Raw genomic sequence first — 9,403 nt, 5'->3', positions numbered from 1 at the left:
CTGCTGCTCGAACTGCTCGGAAAATGGCTGCTCCTGGTACTCGTCCAAAGGCTCCGCGTCTACTCACGATCATCAAACATAGTCCATACATACACACATGCACAAACAATGGCAAACTATAAGAAACAGTACACCAAGACAATGAAACAACACATAAAACTGGCCTAGAACTATTCTACGCGTTACAACGATCGCGTGGATATAAAGAACACCTAAAACGGAGCTAAAACGCGTAAACTGCGCTTAAAACAAGATCCAGGGACCTATTTGTAAGAAAACTGGAGCTTCCAGGGTTTTCTGCGCGAAAACCGAGGGTCTAAATGTAAATAAACCCTAGACGCAAGGGCTAGCTGGTTAAAAAGCCTCAGGCTGGACGGCGGGTTCAAATTCCAGGAAACTCAGGGGCTTAAACGAATAAAACAGGACTAAAACATAAATATTTTTGAACTAAAGGGGTACTGCGGGTTGATTCGAGAAAACCTCAGGGGTTCTTTAGAAAGATTGCCAGGCCGAACCGGTATTGTTGGTTTTGATCCGCTCGATCTAGATCCAACGGTCACGATTTCATGAGATCCCGATCTAATCCGGGACGTTGGCTACCGATCTAACGGCTGTGGGAATTGGGGACGCGGGTGGCGGCGATTGCTCGCCGGAAGCGGCTTCCGCGGCGGCGCCTCGCCGGCTCTGGCCAAAATCGGCCGTCCGACCTCGTTTCTGGATGGGGCTTGGCCGGGAAGGAAGCTAACGGCATGCCTAATCTACCTAGAGGCTCGCTCGGGTACAGTACGGCGTCTAACTCCGGTGCGGCGGCAGACCCCAAGCGCGCGCGGTGGCGCTTCGCCGTAAAGGCGTTCTGCTCACGGGGCCGGCTCACCCGCCTCGATATCCACCTTAAGAGCAGGAGGGGGGTTGTGGCAAAGCTCACCGGGCACAAATTGGGCCGTGCGGTCGTGTAGAGGATGTCAGCGCCAAGAACAAGCGGCGGGGCGCACGGGGTGCTCGTGGACCGGCCGCGGTAGCGCTCCTCCCGGCCTACTGGTCCACCAAATCAACACGCGCAGGTCCTGTGAAGGTGTAAAGGGGGGTCAGCGGGGCCGTGACGCGCCGGCGGTGAGCAATTGCGCGGCAGCGTGCGACTTACCGGAACCCGAGCGGCGGAAAGGACAGCTGCAGGGCGGCGGTGACTGGGCTCGCGTGCTTCAGAGGGTTAGGGTCCAGGGGTGTGCGCGGGGCCAAATAAGGGCCGGGCGGAAGCTGGGCGTGTGTGCCCGCGGCGGCCGCGGAAAGCACGGCGGAGACCGTGGCGTGCGGGGAAATCGGATCGGCTCAACGGCCCCGCGTGACACTGGCTCAGGTGGTGAAGGTTCTAGAGAGGAGGGGGAAGGCTCGGTCGCGGGCCGTGGCACGGGCTTGGGTGCGGGGCAGAGGAGGGGACCCAAGGTTCAGAGGCACGGCCGGCGGGGGAGGAAACAGAGGAGAGGGGATCGGGCGCTGGGAGGAAGGAGAAAGGGGAAGGCGCCGACAGGCGGGCCCGAGCTGGCAGCGAGAGAGAGAAGGGGGAAAGAGCGGGCGGCCGATGGGCTGAGCCGGCTGATGGGCTGGTGGGGAAAACAGTGGGCCGACGTGGCCCATGCGGGGAAGGGGAGAGGGAGAGGGTGTGCTGGGCCTCGGGAGAGAAGGGGGGGGGGGAGGGAAAGGAGCCCAAGGGAGAAAAGGAGAGTGGGCCGGGCTGCCTGGTTTTATTCCTTTCTTTTTTCCTTTACTCAATCTATTCAAACAAACTATTTGAATTCAAAATACAATTTGAATTCAAACCCATAAACCCCACACAAATAAAACAATGCTGCAGCATGAATGCACAAACATTTTAATCCTATGATAAATTTTATTTACTTGCGTTATAAAATTACTTTAAATGCGAGGTAAATTAGGAAAAATGCTGGAGAATTTATTTAAGCCCAACATAAATTTATTAAAATTAGGAAAAATTACCTTAGGGTGTTACACCTATCTTCTTAGCCGCAGCTGCTCCTCGCGCTCTCTCCCAGCCGCCTCTGCACACCAGTCGCCCGAGCCCCCCTCTGCATTGCCCCATTCTGCCGCTCAGTTTCCGGTAAGCCATAAGCCGCTCCGGGCAATTGGTCGCCGCCGGTAGGCCGCCGGCCAAGCTGACCCTCTTTGCACCTTCACAGGACCCGTGCGCATCGATTGGGTGGACCAGCCGGCCGGGAGGAGCACTACGACGAGCTGTCCGGGAGCACCCCGTACGCGCCGCCGCCTGACCTTGACGCCGGCATCCCCCGCACGGCCGCACGGCCCGCTTCGTACCCCGGTGAGCGCTGCGCCACCCTCCTCTTGCTCTTAAGGTGGAAATCGAGACTTGTAAGCCGGCCCCGTGAGCAGAACACTATCCCTGGTGGGCTTTGCTCGCACGGATCCGCCTCCTCCGCCGGCTGCCCCCTCCTGTGCCCTTTTCCCCGTGCGAGACCCCCCTGTAGGTTCCTGGGGTCGCGCTGGCGCGGAACCGTGTGAAGTGCAGCCCGAACTCGAGCCAGAACCGTACCGCACCGTTCGCCGGCGACCCCGAGCCGCCCTCTTCGTGGGGAGCGTCGACCCGAGCCCCAATCCGCCGCACCGATCGCCCAGATGGATGACACGTGCCGCCAGCATCCTCCAGGGCTTGACCTCGTCTCGGATGAAGGTCGGATGGCCAAGATCGGCCATCGCCGGCGTAGCGCTGCCGCGGGAGCCGAGCTCCGGCGATCCCCCGCCGCTCCAAGTGCCGTTGACCCGAGCCGCGTAGTCCGGGCCGTTCGATCTGAGATCAACGCGCCTGATTAGAAGCTGCATACCCCTTCGTTCCGAACCGCAGGATCCAGATCCAACCGTCCTGATTATCTTACCGCTTCAGCCAGCCTTTTTGCTAAAGAGCCCTCAGGTTTTCGGGAAATCAACCCACCGTCCACCCCTAGTTCAAAAGTATTTACAGACAGGTCTTTTTCTTCTTGTTTAGACCCCTGAGCTTTCCAGTTTTTGAACCCGCCGTCCATGCCACGTGTTTTCACGTGCTAACCCCTGTGTCTACCCTTTATTTATGTTTAGGTCCACAGTTTTCGCACAGAACCCCCTGGAAGTTCTGTTTTTCTCGCAAATAGGTCCCTGGATCTTGTTTCAAGCGTAGTTTTCGCGTTTTAGCTCCGTTTTAGGTGTTCTTTATATCCACGCGATCGTTGTAACGCGTAGAATAGTTCTAGGCCACTTTTGTGTGCTGTTCTATTGTATTGGTGTACTGTTTCTTATATTTTGCTATTGTTTGCATGTGTGTGCATGTGTGGCCCATGTATTGCTGTTACGATCGTGAGTAGACGTCGAGCCACCGGAGCAGTACCAGGAGCAGCCATCTTCCGAGCAGTTCGAGCAGCAGCCGGGAGAGTAAGAGGAAGGCAAGTATAACATGAACCTCCTATCACTTTAAATACAATTTCATACTGCATTTTAATTCTGTATGCCTATAAGGATTTCCTAGCCACCTTTATATCCTTTATATATATCCTTTGGGTTGCATTCTTGGTTAGTTGTGCTAGGTTGCTGCGCTATAACATATCTTGGTTCTTTTTAATTAATTTGATTAATGGTCTTACGCAACTTAATTCTGGAGCCGACCCTCTGTGCTGTGTGCTTGAGTGGTTTGTGCGTCCTTAAAGTATGTTTTTGATAGAAACATGGTTTAGGGGGCCAGCACGGTGCTTAGTGCTTGGTTGGTCACTCTCCATAAGGACCGGTTCATAGAGCGACAACCTAGGACAACCGCGCAACCACAAGACTGGAATGGGACGGTCTTGACTTACTAATTAGGTCGTGTTGGTTCGGGAGTAACTTACCTGCGTGGGCAAGAGGGGTGGTAGGCTTCAATGGTCCCTGCTCCTCCGGCTTGGTCTGTGCTGTGTGCTTGTACCCCCGGAGGTGGGCCCCATCGTTGCCGATCCAGAATCCTTAGCGGTTACACCTTACCAATGTGATCCTTTGTAACGGTCTCGTAGTGCGCTTGCTAGCCATCTCACCTAAGGAAGTGTGATGAACAACTAGCGTAGCTCACGACTTGTGGGTAAAGTTGTGCAACCTCTCGAGAGTGTAAAACTGATATATCAGCTGTGCTCACAGTCATGAGCGGCCCAGATCCTCCGTCTGATTAGTGGGGTTATCAACCTTTGATTAGGGAGATTTCCCCGGGTGGTTTTGGTTGGTTGGTTCTCAGTAGTTCTTAATTAATACTGATTAATTTCTTATGCAACTTGGGTTTATGGTAATTCATCCACTTGTAGTAATTAGCCTTAATAAAAATTTGCCAAGATTAAAAGCTAATGCAGTTGAGTCAGCTAACCTTAGAGCCTCATACTCGTGTTATACTTGTTGAGTACTAGTTTGTACTCACACTTGCCTCTCTACTCTTCTGTTCTATTTCGGATATCTTCGACTGCTGCTCAGTGCCCGGCAACGTGGAGGACTACGTCAGCGGCTTCGACGACTTCTAAGCGTTTGTCTCCCAGTCGACGTCCCTGTGGCGCCCAGCTCTTCATGTATCTCTTTTATGCTTCCGCAACTCTTGAACCGATTCTTGATTCGGTTGTAATAAAATAATTCATTTATGATTCATTTACGATTTATATTAATGTTATTCGTGATATGTGTTGTGATATCTTGATGATTCTGTTGTATATATGCGTGACTTGATCCTAGCGCATATATGATTGCTCGATTTATGTTCTTTATAAATCGGGTGTGACAGAACCCCATATTCATCTTTGCTTCATACACATCTGCAATTTCAGATTGATAAAATTACTAATTTATCACTGCTAATTTTAGCTGGCTTACCATTGCTCTCTTGTCTTTGTGATATATGCAGAGCAGTGTATGACCAGTTTTGATCTACCATACAACTTTAACCCAAATCGAGAAAGAATTGGGTGAATTGTCCGACGCAGAGTCGTCCCACCTTAGAAAAGGCTTTCATTAGACCAAGGTTCGACAACACTAGCTTCGTCACCCATGGCTCAGAAGTGTAACACCCTAAGGTATTTTCCTTAAATTTTAATGAATTTATTTGGGCTCAAATAAAATTTTCCAGAGTTTTCTCTAATTTACCTTGCATTTAAAGTAATTTTAAAACGTAAAGAATTAAAATTTATTTTAGGTTCAACATGTTTGTGCATTCATGCTGGTGCATAAGTTTTATTTGGTTGAGTGCATAGGGGTTGAACTCAAATAGTATCGAGTTGATTTGAAAAAGAAAAGGGAGGAAACAGGAAAGTAGGTCAGTCATTCCTTCCTTTCTCTCAGTCATTCTCGCTCTTTCCTCGGTTATTCCTTCTTTCTCGGTCATTCCCCCAGCTCGACCCCACCTGTCGGCCCCTTCTCTCTCCCCTTTCTTCTCCGGCGCAACTCCTTCCCGAGATCCCCGGCGAGCCGCTCTCTCTGGGCCCGCACGCCAAGGCAGCACCACCGCCCTACAAAAGGAACTTCCTGAGCCCCCAGAACCCTAATCCCAGCCCTGCAACCCGAAGATCTCCAGCACCGCCGCCCCCTTCTTTCCCCGCTTCGGTCGCCTCGGTCTCCCCGTCGACCGGCCATTCCGTTGCACCCCGGACCACCACATCACTCGCAAAAGCTTCCCGTCGCCATCCCGAAGCGCCAAGAGGCCAGCATCGAAGCCTTACGCCTCGGCATCGACCGAATTTTCCGAGGAAACCTTCTCCGGTGAGCTGCTCCGCCGTCGGAATTCCTCGCCGTCGTTGCATCCCGACCCGTCTTGACCCTCTGACCACCTCCACAGGAGTTCCCGGAGCCGATCTACGCCAGCCAAGGACCCCGGCCACCTCGGCATCACCCTTCCCCGTGGGAGCCCGACCTTCTTCGCCGCCGGTCGTCGTCGACTTCCACCTTCCATCGTAGCTCCAGCCTCCATAACCCCTCGGTGAGTTTCGCCCCCTCTCCCTGGTCCTTTTGCACCAGATGTCATAGCCTTTAGCTACCCGTAGCGCCCGGAACGCCGCTCGCCGGCGTTGTCCGCCGTCCCGAGCCGCCCTCGCCGTCGTTCCACCCTAACCGAGCTCGAATCCACCCCCACAAGTGACCAGCTAGGTTCCCTGTATCGTGCTGAGTCTCCTGGGCTTGACCTCGTCGTGAATCATCCCCAGGAACGCGAGATAGCGTGTCTCCGGCGACCCCCCCTCGCCGCCGGCCGCGTTCCGTCTGATCGGACCAGTCCGAACCGCACTGTCCAGATCGGACCAGTCCAAACTCCGCTGTTCAGATCGGACCGTCCGAACCGGAGTGCGTCTGAACCGTTCGATTTAGATCCAACCGCCCAGATTAGAAGCCGCGTACCCCTTCGGTTAATGGATCTAATCTCAGCCGCCCGCCTTAGATCTAACGGCCCGGATTAAAACATACCGCTTCAGCCGTTGTTCTTGCTAAAGAGTCCCTGTCTTTTAGGGAAATCAACCCGCCGTCCAACCCTAGTTCAAAAGTATTTACAGGCAGGCCCTTTCCTTCACGTTTGACCCCCCTGAGTTTCCTGGAATTTGTGGCCGCAGGCCAAGTCTCGGGTTTTCACGCGCTAGCCCCTATGTCTATCCTTTAATTACGTTTAGGTCCTCAGTTTGCGCACAGAACCCCCTGGAAGTTCTGTTTTTCTCGCAAATAGGTCCCTGGATCTTGTTTTAAGCGTAGTTTTCGCGTTTTAGCTCCGTTTTAGGTGTTCTTTATATCCACGCGATCGTTGTAACGCGTAGGATAGCTTTATACTAGTTTTGTGTGCTGTTTCTATGTAAGGTTGTACTGTTTTCTTATAGTTGCTATTGTTTGTGCATGTGTGTATGTGTGGACTATGCTTGATGATCGTGAGTAGACGCGGAGCCTTTGGATCAGTACCAGGAGCAGCCATCTTCCGAGCAGTTCGAGCAGCAGCCGGGAGAGTACGAGGAAGGCAAGTATAGCATGAACTTCCTATCACTTTTTAAATACAATTTCATACTGCATTTTAATACTGTATACCTATAAGTATTTCCTAGCCACCTTTATATCCTTTACATATATCCTTTGGGTTTCATTTTGGTTAGTTGTGCTAGGTTGCTGTGCTATAACAAAGCTTGGTCCTTTTTAATTAATTTGTTAATGGTCTTATGCAACTTGATTCTGGAGCTGACCCTCTGTGCTGTGTGCTTGAGTGGTTTGTGCGTCCTTAAAAGATGTTTTTGTTAGAAACATGGTTTAGGGGGCCAGCACGGTGCTTAGTGCTTGGTTGGCCACTCTCCATAAGGACCGGTTCATAGAGCGACAACCTGGGACAACCGCGCAACCACAAGACTGGAATGGGACGGTCTTGACTTACTAATTAGGTCGTGTTGGTTCGGGAGTAACTTACCTGCGTGGGCAAGAGGGGTGGTAAGCTTCAATGGTCTCTGCTCCTCCGGCTTGGTCTGTGCTGTGTGTCTTGTACCCCCGGAGGTGGGCCCCATCGTTGCTGATCCAGAATCCTTAGCGGTTACGCCTTACCAACGTGATCCTTTGTAACGGTCTCGTAGTGTGCTTGCTAGCCATCTCACCTAAGGAAGTGTGATGAACAACTAGCGTAGCTCACGACTTGTGGGTAAAGTTGTGCAACCTCTCGAGAGTGTAAAACTGATATATCAGCTGTGCTCACAGTCATGAGCGGCCCAGATCCTCCGTCTGATTAGTGGGGTTGATAACCTTTGACGAGGGAGATTCCCCGGGTGGTTTTGGTTGGGTGGTTCTCAGTAGTTCTTAATTAATACTGATTAATTTCTTATGGAATTTGGGTTCATGGTAATTCATTCACTTGTAGTAATTAGCTTTAATAAAATTTGCCAAGATTAAAAGCTAATGCAGTTGAGTCAGCTAGCCTAGAGCCTCATAGTTTGTGTTATACTTGTTGAGTACGAGTTTGTACTCACACTTGCCTCTCTACTCTTCTGTTCTATTTCGGATATCTTCGACTGCTGCTCAGTGCCCGGCAACGTGGAGGACTACGTCAGCAGCTTCGACGACTTCTAGGCGTTTGTCTCCCAGTCGACGTCCCTGTGGCGCCCAGCTCTTCATGTATTCATTTTACGCTTCCGCATTTCCTTGAACTGATTCTTGATTCAGTTGTAATAAAGATATTCATTTTATAATTTATACGCTTTTATTCGTGACATGTGTTGTGATATCTTGATAATCTGTTGTATATATGCGTGACTTGATCCTGACGCATATATGATTGCTCGATTTATGTTCTTATAAATCGGGTGTGACAAGAAGACACTCCCTCAATTCTTAGCCCCGTCCAGCAGCCATATCCCTACTGGACTGAACACCGACAAGGCAATGAAGGCTTTGAGCTTAAGACTGGGCTTGTCAACATGGTCCAAGAAAGTCCTTTCATGGTAAGGCTTCAGAGGATGCCAACGCTCATCTTCAGAACTTCCTCGAAGTGAGCAGCACAATCAACCCCAGAGGCACTACAATGGAAAACATTCATCTTCTCTGTTCCCAGTCTCTCTGCTTGGGTAAGCAAAGACGTGGTTCTACACCAACAAGGATGCATTCACCATATGGGATGCCTGCTCTAATGCATTTCTGGCCAAGTACTTTCCGGTGGGCAAAACCAACGCCCTTCGGAACAGGATTTCAAGTTTTCAACAACTCCGGGATGAAACCATCCCTAAAGCCTGGGAATGTCTTCAAGAATACATCACAGCATGCCCACACCATGGCATGGAAGAGTGGCTGATCATCTAGAACTTCTTCCATGGCCTGAGTCAGCGAGCGCAAACCACATAGATGCAGCAGCGAGAGGAGCATTTCTCTCCCTCGATGTTGCAAGAGCTAAGGTGCTCATCAACAAGATTGCCTCTAACCAGAGTTGGAAGGGAGATAGGCAAACAGGCAGTGCTAAAGGAGTACACCAAATTGATGGTATTGAAATGCTGGCAGTCAAGATGGATCTTCTCATGAAAAACCAGATCATGGAGTCTTGGATCACATGTGAGACATGTGGCGATACTGGGCACTCGAGCAATTGTTGTCCGATGACTCAAGAGGACATGAACTTCATTGGGAACAACGATCCCAATAACTCGGGCTACCGTCCTCAGCAAGTTTGGAACTCCAAGCCCAACCTCCCCTTTGGCCAACAGCAAGGTAACAACTTTAATAACAATTTTCAGCCTTCGTTAAAAGACCTAGTGTACGACCAAAAACAAATTAATGATAATATTAGCAAGAAATTTCAAGCTAATGATAAAATTTTGGAGTCTTTGTCTGCAAAACTAGAGGGGTTTAACTCTGTTATTAAAAATCAGCTGAGCTTCAATAAAATGATAGAAATCCAAGTAGCTCA

At 50.8% G+C, this 9,403-nt stretch overlaps 1 non-coding gene across 1 annotated transcript; it reads right to left on the bottom strand.

The window, feature by feature from the left end:
• Positions 1 to 8,673: 8,673 nt before the first annotated feature.
• On the bottom strand, positions 8,674 to 8,780 carry LOC112891284. Its single transcript, XR_003228505.1, has one exon. It is a non-coding gene; the product is annotated as a small nucleolar RNA R71 (small nucleolar RNA).
• Between the last annotated feature and the right edge of the window lie 623 nt (positions 8,781 to 9,403).

The sequence above is a fragment of the Panicum hallii genome, chromosome 4 (assembly GCF_002211085.1).
Source record: "Panicum hallii strain FIL2 chromosome 4, PHallii_v3.1, whole genome shotgun sequence".
Lineage (NCBI taxonomy): Eukaryota > Viridiplantae > Streptophyta > Magnoliopsida > Poales > Poaceae > Panicum > Panicum hallii.
The sequence above is the reverse complement of the archived record's forward strand: the minus strand, read 5'-3'. Positions and strand labels throughout refer to the sequence as shown.